The 20,387-nt window shown below is 42.9% G+C and overlaps 1 protein-coding gene across 3 annotated transcripts in view; it reads right to left on the reverse strand.

Moving 5' to 3' along the window:
* The window catches only part of FRMD4B (FERM domain containing 4B), a 558,786-nt gene that overhangs the window by 333,552 nt on the left and 204,847 nt on the right, over positions 1 to 20,387 (reverse strand). Inside the window, exon 1 of one of the 3 annotated variants that reach the window (XM_085624791.1) lies at positions 11,908 to 11,995. The exons of the other annotated variants lie outside the window; for them this stretch is intronic. The gene's annotated coding sequence lies outside the window, so the exon portion shown is untranslated. Of the gene's footprint in view, positions 1 to 11,907; positions 11,996 to 20,387 lie in introns of those variants that run through there. 3 annotated transcript variants of the gene reach the window in all.

Below are 20,387 nucleotides of genomic sequence, written 5' to 3' on the forward strand. Positions count from 1 at the left end.
CAAGCCAGCCAGAATGACCGGCCGGTGTAGTTTCCGACCCCAGCATTGTAATGTGGCGGTCGGAAAGTAAACTGAGGTACCAATTACGATGAGGCCCAGAAGGCTCCGACCATCGGTTGGAGCCTTTCTGGGCCGTATCGTAATCGGCCCCTAAGTGTTTTTGCACAGCAATAACATGGATTACACGTCACAGAATTTCAAATCACATATGGTACGGATCCCACCTGCTGCCAATGTATCATCCTGTTCATTAATCATCTCAATGAGAAATTTCTTATCTGCATTTTCTATAATCTTGTGTTCGAAAAGTGAGATGGCAACCAAATTCACACAGCCCACAGCTTAGGGGAAAATGCTGTCTCAACAAGAAGAGATAAAAAAAACATTTTGAGCCATTCACTAATTTTTATGTCATCCAAAAATTCTCACACTTTAAACTGCTTTGTACAAAGGACAAGCATTTGGTTGCTACTCGAGAAATTTAAAGTGGTCGAATACTATCAATGTTCCAATGCAGCAAAGATGCAACTTAATGTAAGACCTATGCCACTGATTTGTTTTATTGCACCAAGACTGATGATTTCGCTAATATTACTTGCAATACTTCTTTCAATTGTAAAGAGTTTATATGCTTTTGAGTAACAAGCACTTTCGAACATTTAAATAAAACATAAGCACATTCCTTTATACTACTCCCAAAGGACTCATCCCCTGCATTCCCCTTCAAACAATCCACATTTCCTAGTCCCTGCAAGTTTCTTTCATCCTACCTATCCAGTCCACCATCAACCAGGCCAAAGCACCCAGCCCAATTCCATGTCTTTCGCTGATGCCCATAACAGCAAACATCCCAAAACACATACGTTGAGCACAAAAACTTGACTTAAGCAAACAACATTCCCCAAGGCTTCCCCACTTCCTCCTGTGGTTGCAGGTTTAATACCCATAAAAAGACCTATATGCTTACCCCTTAAATCTGAGTTTTTTGTAAGTGGGGATACGTTACTATTGTTTGATCTGACTATACCAAGTAAAAACAAAACTACTCAGGCAAGACAAACTCCATTGCAGTGCATCAGAACCTCTCTTTCCTAACGACCAAAGAGCTGTGTGGACATTTTGATGGTACTCTAAGAAAAGAATTGACACAAGTGAACCGTATCACTATCTCACTCTTTGTGGATGGCACATAGTAATTGAGGTGTTGACTCGTCTGCAAGCTCAGTGTTTATCCGTTAACCCACGCCCATTCTCAGGCTTTTTTCACCTGATGGTCAATTGTGCAAGCCAGGTAAGAATGATAATATGTGTGTTGTACCCACAGGAATGTGACACTTATTATTAGATGGAACTTCTCTTTGCTTTGGAAATTATTCATCTGCAAGGCTTCCTACTTTAATCAGTCTCTAAAACTGACATTAACAGTCAGCACAGGTAAGGCAAGTCTCTGAATACCCTGATAAATGATTTCTACCGGCGATCACCTTCTCACATGAAATATCTTCATAAGGTTTGAAATCTTTCTCAAGTAGAGGGTTTGCATACAAGAACATGTGAGACCACTCTGACACGCAAAGAGAGGAGTACTGAACTGGTGAGCTGCGCTCTTTGGCAGCTGCGGCTCATGCAGGTAACAGGTGGGGGAGGGATTCCGACAGACGCCGAGGGAAAATTATTTATTTATTTAATTTTCCTTTGTGGTCGTTTGTTGAATACCCCCCCCCCCCACCAACCCGGTCTCACCGCCCCACCACTCTTACCTGCACGGACCGCTCCTGCTCTTTGGTCCTAAGAGGAATAAACACAATTTTGTATACAGGATGATTTATTTATATTTGAACGAGTGCTTAAGAAACCAATGACACCGATGAAAAACAACCAAATACTGCCTTACCTGGATTTGTGCATTTCTTGTATTCGATATTTTAATTTAGATTTGCTTTGTTGCTTTCTTTTGATTATTTTATTGTACATTGACTAATTGGAGCTATTTAAAATTGTTGTTTGTCATAGATGTTCCTGATCAGGGAGTGCATTCTGTTTAGGGAGAACATTCAGTGTGCCAGTGTGGAAGTTGTTTTCAACATTTTCCCTAATAGATATAGCAGTATATATCCAGTACTACTGTACACTCTAAGGAACCCATAACAAGCTGCATGTTAATCCCAATAATCCCGAAGGGGCCGGTGAATCCACTTATTGCAATTACAAATTCCATGGGAGCACCATATGCCGTGATTGTTTCACTCTGCCACTTCACCTGGTGAAAGACAGCAGAATGTCATTGGTAACTTGAACCGAAAATCGAAATAACATATGGAAATTGGCAGGTAAACAGTGATTCCCATGAGTTCTTCCCCATTCCAAATGTTAAACTCATAATGGTTAGTTGCAGTAATGACACGCGGTATCCAGTAGCGGTCCGTGGGGCGGTGAAGCGGGGCGGGGGAGGGGCAGGGTGGGGAAATGTAAACACCGGAATATGGATGAACGGAGGTAAGTACACATTTAAATTAATAAAACGAATTTCGTTGCGCGCGCTGCATCGCATTTTGCGATGCAGCGCGCGCAAACAAATTTGTTTTATTTATTTAAATGTGTACTTACCTCCGTTCATCCATATTCATGTGTTTACATTTCCCCGCCCCGCCTCACCGCCCCACGGAACTCCCTCCACGGACCGCTACTGGCGGTATCTGTAATAGAGCACCCAGTATTACAATGCCTTGTAATAAGGGCTTCAAAGGGCACCTGGGCGCCACATGGTGGTCTTAAGATGCCTGTGCAGACTGAGTACATGGGCTAGCCAGCAAGGACTCAGAGGGTGTTATGAAATCTGCTTCTGTGGCTGAAGGATGTATGAACTACATGGCGGTCTTTTGATGCTTACTGATCTCTGACTACCTGGTTGGTTAAATGGATATTCTTAACATACTACTAATAATATTATAATATTTTATAGAGGATTAATTAAAACCATTCAATGCAAAATCATAGATTAAATATAAAATACAGTTAATAAAACCATTCAATTACAATATGCAAAAAGTATGAAATTTAGTTTTAGTTCATGATCGATTTGGCATCAATTGTTTTATGTGTTTAAAAACTATATTGATAAATGTTATAAATCTGCTAATAAGCATACTGGTTTTTACAGCGAAAAGACAGTGAGATTGTGGTTAGACAATTTCTTATACTGGCGTCGCGAAATTTGGGACGTAAAAGCTGTTTCCTTTTAAAATCGGGAAAAGTGATTCCTTAAAGTAAGTACAAAACCTGATGCAGGATTGTCGCTTAAATTGCCCAGCTTTGTTGTACCTCACCAACATCGAACATACCGCAATAAAGTCTTAAGATCTGGATTTTTGTTTCCCAATTTTCAAATTTGCCAGGAAAGGCAGCCAGTCCGTATGATAGTCACATTAAAAACTTTGCATGTATATATTTAGCAATGGTTTCCCATTTGGCCCAATCTGATGGCGTGCTATTTTAGCTAATGCAAATTTTAACCCTCTTTTTCAATTCTTGCATGTTGGCTTTGTGTTGTCCTGTTGATTTGAATTCCACCCCTACATATTTTCAGAAGAGATACTGGAAATTGAATGGTATACAGGTTTCCTAGTTCTTGAGATTTTCCCTTTTCTTGAGAAGGTTAGAACTTTTGTTGTAGTTTACTTTGAGAATTTGGCATTTGCTATAATTATTGTTTAGAAAGGGTTTTAGCACCATAATGGTAGAGTCCATAGCCGATGACCATTAGGTGGACATGCTCGATGATTCGCAAAATTTGCATCAGAGTTGGCAACAAGCAGATTAAACAGTAGTGGAGCTAGCACATGGCTATGCTAGCGGCCTGAGTTGACAAATAGTTTCTTGTTTAAAGTGCCCTCTAGGTCTAGTTTCACTAGGACCTAGCTGTTGGAGTAGAGCTGGATAATTGCTTTTAGTGTTTTATTTGGAATGTCCCGCATGGACAATTTGGCCAAGAAAAGGCCTCTGTGTGTACTATCACAGACGTTTTCAAAGTTCATAAAGTAAACATGGAGGGATCTATCTGCTCTTAGGTTGTTGTAGATGAAATAGGAGAAGACTATGATATTGTCCAGCGTACCGCCATTAGCTTGTCTGATTCCAGGAGATCATGCTAAATTGAGTTGCCCAGTCATAGAGGTCTGCTAGAATCGATGGGGTGCAGTATATGGCCTGTGTGTTTAAATATGCAACAAATCTATATTTAGATGGATCTTTTCTGATGTCCTTTTCATAAATTAGGTGGATAAAAGATCCTTGCCCTGAGGCCAGAATTAGTGATGAGTGATTGCATTTTCTGAAGACATTGGCCAATGGTTTTAGCCAGACTTTTTTGTTTGTTTTAAACATAATGCCTTGGATCCCATTTGGACTTGTCTGCTTCTTTTCAGCTTTTGTAGATTATTCTCAAAAGCTCCACCCTATGAGGCCACTTTTAAGTTGTTGAGGTGTATTGTGCTCCTGGAGGATGCAGTGTGATTATGTGGTCCTTTTGTGGTTGGAGGATAATTGCTTTAGGAGGAGATGGTGTAGCCACATTTTTCCTTTGTTCACAGATTCCTAAACTACCTTAAACCCCTATATATTAATATATTAATAGATGCAGTGCTTTTCAATCTCTTGTATGGCTGTTCAGGAGATAATGAGAAGTTAGCCTGTTTGTAATGAATTGTGTGAGCTAGTGAGGAACGAAAGTGTCAGTAGGAATGGATGGCTGTGAGAGTCAGCATGGGAGCATGTAAGTCAGCATTTGTGTGGAAGTACAGGTTCTCAGTCTTTCCTTTCTCTAAAGTTAGTCTGCTGCTCCTACACCCTTCTATTTAAAGAAAGCTCAGCACTTTTTATATGTACAAGCAATGGGAATACCCTGCCCAAGAACTAGATGCTAGAAAGCCTTTTTAATTTCAGTGAGTCACTTTTAGGTTGGGAATACAGCAAGGTCTGGACCTGTTGACATTGCGTAAGTCTGCCTACACCTCTGTTAAGCGAGGTGCTTAATTATCCTAACGTTGGAGATACAAGTGTGCCATGGTATTTTCTCTTGGGGGTCTAACTCATGGGAAGGGTTTAATAAGTCCCAGGATAAGGGAGGTGGGTAAAATATTCCCTTTTTCCTGTGTAAGAGATCGGGCCCGCAGAGATGGTTGCTTCTTTATAACAATATGTTACAGGAAGGTGGGATCTCGAGCACAGAGTGATTTTTAAGGAAACAGATGTGTTCCCTTACTGCTAAACCTCCAGCTAGGTAGAGACAATTGGCTCTGAATGGGAATACAATTTTCTACTTCCTGTTCGGGTCGGTGACCCTTTAACCTTGGAGGATGCAAGGCCCCTAAAGCCATACCAACAATGATAGACAGACTGGCAATTTTCTGGTCCACAAGCCCAACAAACTTTACATAATATATAAAAAAAACAATTAGAGAAAAATGCATGACACGACAGAATAAGTAAAAGCAAATCATTTTTTGGGTAAGTGGTGAGCATGTGGATTTGCAAAGAAATAAAGGAAAGGCACTTGGGATGGCAGAGACACAAACTGAAGAAAGAATAGCACAAAGAACAAACAGGGAGCCAAAACATTTTAGGTACGGTGTAGGGAGGGTTGTGTTGTAAAGATGTTTGAAGAATGGGGTACAAGTGTACTAGTAATAAGTATAGAACCTGAATTAATTATCAAATTATTTTGCCAAATTATCACAATGGAAACCATTAATATATGTGTACAACTGAAGGTCAGAAATGAAAATATGACCGGGGTAAACCTCAGCTGATTTATGGATTAAGAAACAGCGAAGCACAAGGAGGACATGGCAATATGGCTATGCATTATGCCTCTCATTTAGATTTTGGAAGGTATTAGTGGCACCATCGACAGCCTAGTACAACCTTGTAGACAATGTATCATAGGGACTCATCTTGATAGCAGGAAAAAAATAGCAAAACCTATAAAAGGAAGATTGGGGGAAACCTTCATGTCAAAACCAGAAGACAAATGTAATCAATTTCATTGACTGCTGTATGCAACTGAAGAAGTCGACCAAGGAGGAGAGATGGATAGGATAAACTTGGATTTCAGCAATTCATTTAAAAATCCCCACACAAAGTACTCATAGACAGGATAAGGATCTTCAGGAGTACGTTCTTCACACAAAGAGTTGTTAATGGTAATGCATGGACCAAGCATGAGACACAGTGCATAGATCACAGAGTAAGTGCAAAGGCAAAACTGAGAACCATGGTCTTCTTTCACTCACCTGCACAATTTTGAGTGGTAAATGTGCACCTTTCAAAAAACAGTACTATGGTGGTGTGGTATTTATTGGGTTCTTAGTTTGTACCACATTCCGAGTTTCAGATCTTGGAAAGGAAGATATTCATGTTAATGACACATGCTTCTCCCATTCCAAGGTGCATAACTCGGAATATGTGATGTTTTCTGCACAATCATGCCCATTTTTTACGTGGTGAAACTTGTGGAGACAGACAGCCAAACCGGAAAATTATAGCCCCATATCCCGGCTGCCATTTTTGGCTAAAGCCACTGGATCCTATGTGAATTCCATTCTCACGAAGTTTGTAGAGTCCAATCAGGTCACACCACAGCACCGAATCTGCCTTGTTGGTGTTGACGGAACAAGTACGAAGCACTCTGGATGAAGGAAACTCTGCGGCTTTGATTCTTCTTGACCTCAGTGCCGCATTCGATACGGTATCTCATGAGATCCTACTGCGTCGCTTGCAGGAGATAGGTATCGGTGACATGGCCTTGGCCTGGGTCAGATCATTTCTGGATGGCAGAACATTTCAGGTCACTGCACCCCCCTACGGCTCTAGGGAATACGCTTTCCATTATGGAGGTCCGCAGGGATCGATGCTGAGCCCTACGCTCTTTAATATCTATCTACAACCCCTTGTGGGCCATTAGTATCCTACGCTGATGACACCCAACTGGTTATCTCCTACGCTGATGACACCCAACTGGTTATCTCTTTCTCCAACTACTGCAAGCATAACCTCACTAAATTTCAGAAAGACATGCTGGCAAGCGCAGCCTGGATGACGGCTAATTGTCTGCAGCTAAATGCCAGTAAGTCTGAAATGTAGATGCTAGGGAAAGACAGCCATTTGTGGTCAGAACAATGGTGGCCAGGTGCTTCGGGGCCCGTACCCCCGCCCAAGGAGATTGTGAAAAATCTGGGTTTATGGGTAGACAGTGCCTTGTCCTTCGAAGCCCAAACAAAAGCAGTTGCGGGGATCTGTTTGGGGATTTTACGTGGACTCAAGCCTCTGTTAGGGTTTTTTGACCGTTATCCAATGTACAATCTTATCTAGATTGGATTATTGTAACTCTCTTTATTTAGGCGCAAACAAATATGGAATTCAGCGATTACAGAGGGTACAAAACGCAGCAGCATGCACTCTTTTTGCTCACCCTAAATGTTGCTCAGTATCAAAGTTCATGCCTAAGTTACACAGGCTGCCAATTGATAGAAGATTTCATTTTAAGATCTTAGACTTTGCCCCTAAAATTCACACCCAGCAAGCGCCTCCTATTTTTTCCGATATGCTAGTGTCGTATTCAAAGTGATGCCCGATGCGTTCAGCAGATCTGCACTTAGTATGCATCCCCCGAGTTATAGGAGCAAGAGCCGGGGGTCGCTCTTTCAGGATGCTGGCGTCTACACTTTAGAACTCTCTACCTTTGTCTATCAGAGGTATCCAGAATCATCTGGTTTACAGAAAGGCTATAAAAACTTACCTCTTCCCGAACTAATCCACACCTCCTATGTTTCCATCCTGCAATGTTATATCTGGTTTTAGCTCTGGGACGCCCCGTTGCTGGGGCAGCCATGCGGTGTACAAATCTCTTTTACATAACATATGCGTAGTGTAACTGTTATAATCCCTATTCAGGCGCAAATGGGATTTTGTGTCTGAATTGTGATGTGTGCTGATAAGGGCATGAGGTTCTAAGTAAAGCAAATTATGTCGAGCCATCAGGAAAACAAGCATTGGTAAAGTCAACAGACCTGTCCTTGGCAAGCTGGTGTGGTCATTCATGTTTTTTTAAAACTACTTTACTGTAAGCATATGCCGCACAAATAAAGAAAAACATGGAAAACATGCCACCATCTAAACTTGGTGACCAAGTGCTTGCAGTCATTTCTTTTTTCTTTTTTAAAGAATCATCACATATAATTTTCAGCGAACAGTATGGGTGCTTTCTAGCAGGCTGGTGTACAAGTATATAAACTGTTTTTTTTATTTTACAGCACATCATAGCAAAAAACCAGCGCAAATAAAGTGCCCTATTGGCTTTGAATTACTGCAACTTGAAGACCTATATTAACCCTAAAGGAATGACTACAAATAAAGTGATTGCGAGAAGAAAGAAAAATATATTGTCAAAGCAAAGCTTTGGTCCAACATCATCATGGGATGAAGTCGACTTCTCTGTGCACATGTGATCAAACAACATGCTATCACTCAGCGCAGAGTCCCAATGGCTGAGGTGGACTGTCCCTTTGCCCCCATGCTGAACGCTGTGGTGGGCGGAAGTAAAATGTGGATGACCAGTTTTAAGTTTAAGAGAATTTTATTAGATAATGAGCAAGTAAAATGCGATACAAAATATCAATTAGGAAGGAGGAGGAGAGGAAGAAGGGTAGAGAAAAAGGGGGGGGGAGGGGATTGCAAATGGAATATGTAAGAGAAAGTACACAGCAAAGCAATGAACATGGGCATTGAAAAGAAACAAGGAAATTATATCAATCCTGACTAAACGATTAATTACAAAAAGCATGAAAATAAAACAGTAGGGTGAAACATTCTGAACGTGAAAAGGGTATCATGGGGGTTTGGGAACTTCTTGTTGAGCAGGCGATGGAAGGGAAGAGCGAGCAGCACAATTATCTAAATATAGCGTAATGGGGAGCCACAGGTCTGCACGCTTAGCTGCTAATTGAACAGGAAAGACAAAGGCATTATCAAGTCTATGGTTATGACAGACATTATACCACCACGCTTTGAAAGAAATATTGGATGCATTTTTCCAATTAACAGTAATCTGCTGAAAAGCAACAGCCAATAACAAGTCAACAATACGTACAGACATGTCTACGTTGTTCCAGCTAGTGGATAAACTGCCCAAGAAAAGGTGCGTAAGAGAAAAAGGAATACAAGTATGAAAAATAACATTGACTTGGGCCCATACCTGTAACCAAAAATCATGTACATGTCTGCAAAGAAATAGCATGTGGGGTAGGGTAGCATTGGGAGCATCACACGACCAACACTTGTCTGGGGCAGTAGGAAATCGCTTATGTAGTGGTGGATGACCAGTTTAACACACCAATGTATAAAGAGATTTAGCCCATAGACCCTCAACATGTATGAATTTTTGTTTATGATTATGTTTCCAATTACATGAGGCTCGTGAAACAACTAACGATATTTGTAGACCACATCTAATCAGCGCACAACAGGGGTCTGGCATATCACTGTTAATAGTTACCACACGGTAAACATCCTTTACACCGACTGTGTTACAACGCATGTTATTACCCTGCACTTTTTACTCCACAGCAACTTTTACAGTGCAGGACTTTACACCGCAAGCCATTACAACGCATTCCCCATTACAACGCTCCGGTGGAGTTAGAATAGTAAATTGCGTTGTAATGGAGAAGGCATTGTAATGACTTGCAGTGTAAAGCCCTGTGTTGTAAAAGTTGTTGCAGAGTAAAACATGGGGGGTAATAGCACGCGTTGTAAAGTGCGGAGTAAAGTGTCATATTCTTACCACACTAGTGATAACAGTCGCTTGTTTCTGTGTAACACTCAATACCTTAAGTTGTTTACTTTTATGTGGTGAACATACCAGGGTTGACAATACCCAGTTTAATGGCACACAGTGTATCCACCACAAAAGGATAAAAGGCGAAGTTGGCCTGAATTCAATATTATAGCAGGAGCAAGTAAGCACAGTGTACCAGTTAGTTCAGTGACCTCTGATTGTTCAGACTCCCAAGTGAACATATGTTGCCTGGATTGCACAAAGCTTGACAGTACTCACACTGACTCTGGTAAGCAGAACTACCTCACTATGAACAATCCCTATAGTAAGTATCATATGTCCTGATAGTATAATGCTCCCAGTAAATACAACAGCCCAAAATATTCAAAGGCCCACAGACTGTGGACTCTGCGCACCAGGTAACCCTAAAGAGCACATTGCCCTCTTTAAGCATAGTGTATCTAAAAATATGAGAAAGAATCACCCCTTTTTTTCTCAGGCGCCCGCCACCAGTGCTGCAGAATGCTGTGGTTGCCAAAATTCCAAGACTACCTAGTCTTGATTTCATCTCATGCCTCTTTCTTCCACCACCCTGCACTTCATGTCTCTTTAGCTCACTCTTGCAGATTTTCATCCCTGCATTCTCCCCTTATCACTGTTCCATCTTTCTTTCCCTCTTTTTTCTATCTTTCTTTCTCTTGCTGTGGGTCAAAATATGATGGTTAAAAATTAGACCATATAAATTAATCTGCTTAGCCTTTAAACTTTCTATTTAATTCAGTTTGTCCCATGAAAAAAAATACTGTACTCCTACGTATTTGATGATGACCATCGTAGGACTGATGTTGTACATTAAGGTCTTCTGTCTGATGATGTTAATGCAACCATACAAACCCAAACATAACAAAACATGTATATTTTAAAGCTCATATTCGCCCATAGCAAACCTCAGGGCTTTAGTATCATCATCAGAGGATAAGGAGGATCCAGACATACCGCAACATTCGCCTGGCCCTTATGACACGATTCTCAAGCACTACAAACGCTCTCTACACAAGAGATTTACATAATTAAAAATGTTGTTTCAAACAATGCCACCAAAACATTGAAGAGTGATGGTCCATCTGGACCCCAGGCAAACAACAGCAACGAATGTCAATGGCCGTTCAGGGAGTAATATCTTGTTGTTTTAACAGTTGGCACTGCCAGTCTCATTATGCACACATTGCTGGCCATTTAAATGGAACTGGCAGACCTCCATGTCCATGCCACGTTTACAAAGGACAACAAGGTTTCTGATGAAAGGGTCCTCAGTGGAAGAGCGTTAATGAGTTTCGTGCCCGCCGCAGCGCCTGCGGCGCCAGTCATTACATAACATTGAAGGACAAAGCTCTCAGATCCTTCTCGGGGGAGCTAGCTCAAGTGGTGGCTCGTGCCAGGTGCCAACTGTGCTAATCGAGCCTTCATGTAGCATCTCTCAGGATAATGTCTCTGCTCAGAATAAGGTTAAATCGCACGCTAGTCGTAGAAGCTTTTGCTGACAATGCTACATCAGAACCCTCCGACAGATTTAGCGTTGGGTCCCAATGGAAACTCCTCAGGGTTCTGGAGAAAGTGCTAAACCCGCCTGTAAATTTCTCAAAATAGGGGTATTATGGAAGCAGTAATCCCACCTTTGGATTCTCCTACGGGATTAGAACGTCTCTCCAGGCGTAGGGAGAGTTTTTATTTCCACCTAACTCTAATAAGCTAAAAAAGCATTAGGTCGACAGCTGCTTTAGCACTTTTAACAATACACTTTATTTTTAACTTTATCTGAAAACAGAAGCAGGCGCAGCATGCTGTAGGAAATGTCAAAACGTAAATCCATCAAAATAATTAGCCATGGAAACGAATAATTTACTCGATTCGAGAAAAGGCGTCACACTTCTCATAGCCTGTTTTTAGCTCTTGAAAGTCCCTACCTGGATAAAAAAAAAAAACTATATGACCTAAAACAAAAACTCAGAAAGTATAGAGATTAAAATCTAAGCCAATTTAGTAAAACATATCTGAATAAAGCGATCTCTTCTTACCTTGGAGCCATAGTACCGTACTCCAGCCGCACAGAAGGCTCGGTCTCCCGACAAGAACGCCTTCAGTAGTCTATAAATATGAGGCACTGGAAGTGGGAACCAAACAAGCGCAGGCTCCTTCCGTCACTATGTAATCTGGAGGAAATGACCCGTCTGTTTGTTGCTGCTTTGATTACAGATTCAAAAACAAAGGCCATTCTCAGTGAACCAGGAAGCTCAGAGTCACGACTACAGGTCCTCTGCAGTTTTAAGAAACGTGTTTTTAAAAATGGCTGGCTGCAGGCTGGCCCAGGGTGCTGAAACACCCTGCGCGATAAACAGTAATCAAGTGGTACCCCAAGTCGTGTTGAGCGAACAAAAATGAAAAAAGCCTTGAGGGGCATATCAACAACAACCGGCGATAATTATCGCTCAGCGCTATTAGCGTGAGGATAATTATCGCCGGCTAGCGTGAATTTTTATCGCTGAGATAGCGTGCTATTAGCAACGCTTATCTCAATAGTGATAAAAATCTACACGCTAACAGGCTAACGTGAGATTATCGCTGGAAACCCAGCGATAATCACACGTTACCTTGTTGATAGGGACAGGCAAACTTAGCCATGATATCCTCCTTCCATAGGATATCATGGCTAAGTCTGAAAATTAGTAGACGTAAAAAAGCAGCGTTAGCCGCGGTTAGCGCTGCTTTTTTTGTCTCTAACAGGGTTAGCGACATTCTTAATAATAGGAGAAATGTCGCTTAGCGACATTTTTCCTATTATTTTACTCTGGAACGCCCCCTTTGCATCTCATTAGAGATGCAAGGGGAAGCGTAGAGTAAAAGGGTGCTAACATGCAAATTTGCGTGTTAGCACCCTGTTGTTGATAGGGTGCTAGTTTTATCTCTGCTTTTTTGGCTTTTAAAGCCAAAAAAGCAGAGATAAAGCCCTTGTTGATATGCCCCTAAGACTCCTAAAAATGTTTACTATTTCACAGTTCAGTGTATCAATCAGATTAGTGTGGAAATAAAGAACTTATTTTATTGTTTAACAAGACAACTTTGGTCATATTTGCTTAATTTGTCAAAAAATAAAATATATATATATATATATTTTTTTTCACTGAAAAAACAAAGGTTAAAGTGAGTTTATAGTTAGGTGAAAATCTCAGTAACATCTAAAACTCTAAAAAAACACTGAAATTCAGCAGTTCTAGTTAACTGGTGCTATTTCGTTCCCTTGGATCTAAATCTAGGCAGTGCTTGCTCCAAATACTTTTTACAATCCTATAATGGAAAAAAAGGATTATGGAGATGGTAATGTACGACAAGAATGTTTGACCATATTTATTGGGTAGTATTTTGTTGTGTTGGTGATGAATGCTGTTTTTGTATGCTGCTATGTTTTTGTGCTGCATTAATGCACTATGATATTGTTGTATTGACGGAAGTAGTTGTGCTGCATTCTGTTCTGTATTGTTGTGACGTGCCCTCTTATATTTTAAATGTGTTGTTATGTTGCTATTGTGTTATGTTCTGTTGCTTACTTTAGATATGTCCATAAATACTGCTACACTTCCAGCCAAAAGCAGCACATAACTTCAAAGGTCACAAGGTATGCAAACACTTATCACTGTCTGAGGTGATAACATAGTCATGCTCCCAGCGGCGGCTGGCACAGGTAAACACGGTGTGGCGCGCAGGGTGGGAGAGGGGGGAAGTCGACAGACGATGGAATAGGTATAATTAAATAAATAAATAATACATATTCCGTCGTCTGTCGGCTTCCCCCCTGCCATACCCTGCCCCAACAGCGCTTACCTGTGCTGGCCGCCCGCTGCATGCTCCTCTCTTCAAAAACTTAAGAAACAAGTCAAACGCAGTGGTGTAGCAAGAGAGGGGGTGGTCCGCCCAGGCGGCATGAGTTTTGGGGGTGCCTTCCCCCGCTCTTACCTGAGCCTGTCGCGGACGGCAAATAGACGGATCGCTATCACCTGTGTTTGCTGCCTCGGGCAGCAAACACAGGGACCGCCAAGGGCGGTAAAAGGTCTAGCTATGCCAATGGTCCGACAAAAACTGTTTTGGTGAAGAACTTAGTGCTCACAGTAATCATTGTATACGATACTGTCCACTGTGTCATAATAAACACAGTACTGATTACACTTAGGACAATGGAGTAAAGGGACTATCTGTCAATTTAAGGATCTTGGAGACCTCGGGTAAGACATATATAGTGAGCTTTGTAAAGAATAATTTTACATTTTAATACTCATTTTCTGTTACTTCAAGCCCAAATAATTCCAAACAACTCTAAATGTAATGTTAACTTTAACAGGGTTACTCAAAAACTGTTGAAATATGTCTTGCTCCTTAAAATTACACAGCGTTGTGAGACAAAGTGCGAGGTAGCGGTAAGCAGAGAGTGGGAGAGGTTTGTGTAGAGAAATGGGTTAGATAAGTGGTCAAACAGAGAGAAAATTAACTTTCCCAGGGTGCCCTTCTGAGGTTGGAGGCCCAGGGAAATTGCTCATTTTGCCCATGCTTTAAAATATGTCTGACTGAAACCATTTTCGGGATGGCAGCACTCATATTTCACATGACAAGGTGTAAACCACCACTGCCCTCATTCACTGTGACCATGCACACTCTTGCACTGTGAAGAACATACATCCCGGGAATCTCAGGGCGCACACTTTCATTCCAATGAAACTTGTACCACTAACTCTCTGTCCTGGAAGACATCTTGGGATCACTTTTGTGTTCTTGGTGGGCAGCTGAGGGCAGCATCGTTTTTCTTGTAAAGAAGCAGCCAATCAGCATACTTGTGTCAATAACATAATGATTTGATCAGTCTCATTAGAAGGCAATGTAATGTCAAGTCTCTTTAGAAAGTAGTCTCTGTAAGTGTATGTCGGTGCCTGGATATGGAGGTCTGGTGGTTTGTAGGTGTGTTTTGTGTGCATTGCTGTTTTAAACTGTCTGAAGATGTTTGTCACTGTCATACTGTATACGTGACTATTAGGCAGCAAACTTACCCAAGCACCCCGCCACACAGGTGCAACGTGCATTATTATCACTGTAATGTCCTGCACCTACCACAATAATATTGCACCTGGCTTCACCTTGCACTGACCTTTCTGAGAGCTGCTCTCGTCAAATACAGCACCGAGCCACAGTTCTAGCCAAGCATGCCCACAACATCTGGTTAAGCTATGCATGCTGCCAATGTACGTTGTACTCATGCAACTTGCATTCCTCCACTTAAAGGCAAAGTGTGGAGCATTGACGGGAAGTCGCTGGGAAGCATGACTGAATTTTAATTCTGGTGCTGGATGTCCCATGCTGTGCGGTGTCTCTCTCTGGTCTCCAGCACCAGTGCATGAAATATTCCACAACAAATCCAACTTCTCCAAAATATCTGCGCACCAGACTACTTGACTTCCCGTACCCCCACTCTTGCCCTTCCGCCAATGTGTACCATGAAAGTACTGGAATGTTTTCTGACTGCCATTTCAGAGGGTTCTTTAATAATCAATGGAGTTTAAGCAAATTTAAGTGAAAAGTGGGCTGCAAACTGCATTACTTGGCCACACGTGATCAACATTTGTTTGAGGAAGAACCCCTTTCTTCCCGCTGTCAGGCAGGCAGATTTGTTTGCCTTGCTACCTACTACAATCTAGCTTTGAGCATTGTCGATGAAGGCAGTGGGTGCTTCCAGTGGTGGAAGTGGGCATTGCCAGTGGTGGACATTGGTTGAGCCATGGAAGTGGGCAGAGCCAACGGGGGTGGGCAGAGGCCTCGTAAGAAAAAAATATGCACACTTGCACTTTGTTGTGTTTTACAACCAAAACACGGAGTTTAAGGCTCCACAGGCAGCAGAAAGCTGAGCTCATTCAACCAGCAAGCGGTAGTTACAATTGCTTTGAATGTAGTTTTACACGCCAATAGTTTCAGAACATTCGGGTACTGGGTAAAAAAGAAATTATGAATCATCACTAAAATGACAATAGTGACATCCCAAACTAAATAGGGTGTCCAAACTAGAGTACAGGTGCATGACCTCATCAAAATGATGTTTAATAATCTTTGTAAGGCTAAAAGCGAGAGTTCCTGTTGGTGCAAATCACATTCACATGGACATGCATATGCATGCTCGCATGCCAAAGCCATGAAAAGAGAATATAAAACATAACAGATTATGCAGCAGCATTTAAGAGGAATAATTCGTTAAAGTGCCTTTAAAAGAAAAACTTAAGTCAATTGCTCTGCAACCCCAAAACTCCTTTGACCTTTCATAAACAGGTGGTGTGAAGTGTCTATGCAGTGGTGCATACCTGCTTTCATTTATCGATCATAGCCTGTCTGTATGTGTCTTTCAAGGGTGAGATTAGACAAGATTTCCTAACAACCAATGTCACATCCATTAAATCTCTCCTTGTTGACCTATTGGGTTTTCAATGCCTTTTGCCGATGCTGTGCAGAGTTAGAAAACAGGCATAGTGATTATTGCCGATGCTGGGCAGCATTGTCAAAAAAAAGGTGCAATGACCAAGCAACTGATGCTGGCCACATCATTTTGTAGGTGCGCGCAAAAATGATGAAATATGTATGTGCATGCATCACCAGGCTCCTATGATTGACATGGGTGCCATTTTTTAAAATGTATAGCTCTAGATTGGCATACGTCACATAGAGAAGTAAATAAATAATGACATTTTAGCAGCATCAAAGCGCTTTTTGGATAGCAGAGCAGTGTGACACTAAATTGCAGAAGCTGGGCCCTTAAAAAATAAATAAATAAAGACACTAAAATATAAAGAAATACAAATAATTGAAATTACTGCGAGAAATGGGGTAGCAAGGGAGGAAAGAAGGAGAGGAGCAGGGAGGCAGGGAAATCTCTGGGGAGTTGGCAGGGCAATGGGCCAATGCAGTTGCTTTAAAGTTAAAAAAAAATACAGAGTGGCCAGGCATCAGATGGAAGCTGCCGGCCACACTAAAAAAATAAAATGAATTTAAAATATCTGTTTGCAGGCCCATGAGTGGTACGGGAGCAACAGAGACACAGAGGAAGGACAAGCAACTGGGTGCAGATATCTGAGGTGGAGGTAAGCAGCAGACAAGCTGGAACAAGAAAACACATACAATCTCATGTAGTGCTTAATGAAAAAGAAAAAACTAGTTCCCTAAATTTGAGCAGTGGAAGGATACAAGTCAGACAATCAAAAGGATGGTGAATAGGCTTGGCTATGTTCCAATGGAGGGACAAATAGAGGAAGAAGGCATGGCATTGAAAAAGAAGCAAGCAAATGGGAGTTTTAATAAAGCCAACCAATAGTAAGTTCTGGGATGGTCCTTACCCACAGTGAGATTTTGGTGTGGTCCACAACAGGCTTTTGTCTACAGACAGCCAAAAGCTATCTGGTAGGGGAGACCTAAAAAGTGATACACTCTTCATGCTATGCTCCCACCACCACTTTCTTGCCCTTTTTCCATTGTTGCTGAGTTGTCAAAATGACTGAAATCCAGGGCCTTCCTCCTGGTACACTGTAGACTACATTCTTTTTCCTTCCCGGTCTCCTTTGCAAAGAAAAGTGTCACTGAGAGCAACTGCCAGTAGTACCCAACTAGGTCGCATCAATATTTCCTCCAACAAAACCCTCTTTTGCTCAAATCATCTGTAGAATAAAAACATGTCACTAAGAGTAAGATCCAGAAGTCTTTAGTGAGAACTTTAAGCATTTGAATGCCAGCAAGGACACTTAACTGCGAGTCGTGAGGCATTTGCATCAAAAGGATTGTCTGTCACTGAGAGTACTGAGGTAATTCTAAAATGCAGCAGATTCAGAACTACCAAAGGACATTACAAGATCCATGTACTTTAAGTTTATCCCTCAAGCGTTGAACACCACAGATTCAGGAGCAGACTCAGGCAGATATAAAAGTTACTCAGTAACATCTAATACAAGGAGAAATATCCCAGATTAGAACAGGGAATGTTGAGAGCTCCATTGAAGACAATGGAGTGGCTCAGGACTTATAAATGGCCGCTATAAGTTTTCTGCTCCAACAATCCAATGTTTGTCTTTCTGTTTCTCCCTTTTTCTATAACCAACTTTATTGAGGTTTTACAGCATGATAGCTTTTCACACAGTGCAAAATATGAACAAAATACATGAGTGACATTGTGACAGGATTGGGTACATGAGAGATACAACATTACCATTTCAAATCGACAGCCCATAATAATCACACCATTTTCTCCACATCGGCACATGATTCTGGGGGCAGCCAATCGCCTCGAAGACTGGCTTTTCTTGATGGGTGCACCAGTCCACACTGTGAGAAGTTGGCCTGATATGTAGTGCTCACTATTCTAGTGATCACTGTGTATCATTCCAAACGACCCTTATTGATGATTGGTTGTAAGTCAACCTTATAGACCAGCTATCCTAGTAGCATGGACAAGAGCAGTCTTTAGGCTAAACTCTAGAGGGCGTGTTAAGCCAGCTGTTTTACCACCACATTTACCCTTTGAACACCACGTGAAAGGACACCACACAAGTTGTTATGAAAATAAAGGATATTTATTGATAACAAGACTACCCTGGCTCTTTATAAATCAGGGAGCTAAGCACACTACAAAACTCTTATGAAAATACTTCAAGTTGCACAATTTACACAAATGCCCGAGGGTCACGAGAAACCATATACACTAACAGTGGAATGCGAATGGTTAGAGTCTAAAGTTACTGATTCCGGAAAGATCCGATCAGTGGGACTAAACGAAAAAGGAGCTGGACACTTGTAGAGCGAACCTGCGATGGAGCACCGAAATGCTCGAGTTACCTAGCCCAGAGGCTGCGGCTGCGTGAGGTTCAGCAAGATGTCGGGAGTCTTCGTTGTAGTCTCAGGAGCCTGAAAGAAGAAGTTGCTGGCAGGCGACCAGTGTCGTTATTAGGAGGGATCCAAGCCTGGATCGGTGATGGTGTTAACCTGAAAGCAGAGGGGACTCAGTTCTTAATCACTAGCCAGTGATTGAGGTGGCGCCAGGATGGCACCGGAGGTAGTCACCGCGATCAGGTGAGTGGGTGACGCTGGACTCTGCTGTCCCTCGGTGCAGGAGGCGTTGTCGGCGACCAGGCAGAAGGGGGCGAGCTGTCCCACGAAGGTGTCTGCTGTCGGCGATGCTGGACCCAAGATTGGGCAACAACCCTTGGCAAGGCAAGCCCACGCGGTGGAGTCAAGATGGCGTCTGAAGTGGACCAGGGGGGTCCGGGGTGCTCCTCTATTGGAGGGGAGTCAAGGCCAGTCTGGATCAACCAGACCAGCGACGGAAATGTCGTGGTGCGTCTTTAGGAGGGCCACTAGCCCACGGCAAGTGACCGAACAACACGGTGAGCGGCAAAGAGCAGAAGGGCCCCCCACGCAGATCTCGGGGATGCTGGGAGGCTGGTCTTCGGTGCTGGAGCTGCTCAGGGTTGGGGCTTCTCAAACCCCAGGAGCACTCACTCGAGGGTCCCTCGGCGGTCGTGCTAGGCAAGCGGCGTGCAGGTTTTGATGATGGCCGGTCCCGCAGGTCTCGTCACACCCACGAATCTCAGCTGAGCTGATGATGCAGGTAGAGGTCAGAGATGGCAGGGAACCCGGGTCTCGTCGAGCTGGTCAGTCTGGATCCGGAGGATGGACGTGCAGCAAACTGCAAGCGCTTAGGTGGTGCCTGCTGGTGCAGGGTGGCTACTCCTTAGCCAAAAGGGAGAGTCTTCGGAAAAAGTCAAGAGTTCCTTTCGTGGAAAGTAGTTCAAGATTCAGAATTATCCAATTTGGGAAGGGGGCCCGCTCCTACCTTTATTCTAAGAAAAGGGGCTGGCCTGTGACTAGGTCCTGCCTATGGGTGGGACCAGGGGGGGGGGTGGTTACACCCCTCTCCTTTGCCTGGTCTCTCCCCGGCTCAGAGGCTGGGGTGCCCCTGGAACTGGTTCAAGCCGGCCTATGCACAGTGAGCACCGGGGTGCCACTTGCAGTCACCTTCCTCTCAGCCTTGCCTACCTGGAATACACAAAACCCTGTCTGGGATGGCGCGGGCACCGCCCCCGACAGGAAACCCTTTGTCCAAGCTCTCCCCGCTGGAAGGACTCCCAGCAGCAGGAGGTCAGACTTGTGTCTGTGGTGGCAGCATCCATTTTGTGATGCTGAGGCTCGAGTCAACTTTAACCGGGGTTCACAGTTACATGCATGTCGTGTCCCTCAAGAAGGGTGGAATGCTAACCCCGTTGCCAGAATTGGCGAGGGGCTAGTATCCCAATTCGTATGACACCTTACTCGACATGCTTTGATAATGCGGTACCAAAGTTAGCAAATAACCGCGAGGATTATAATGCACTTCAAGAGTATATGGTACGCGTTATCCTGGATCAGCTATTAGGACTTGGTTCCGCAAGCTGCAGACGGGCTCAGCTCACGCCCGAGCACCATCTCCCATGATTCCAAGCACTCTGCC

The sequence above is a fragment of the Triturus cristatus genome, chromosome 9 (assembly GCF_964204655.1).
Source record: "Triturus cristatus chromosome 9, aTriCri1.1, whole genome shotgun sequence".
Lineage (NCBI taxonomy): Eukaryota > Metazoa > Chordata > Amphibia > Caudata > Salamandridae > Triturus > Triturus cristatus.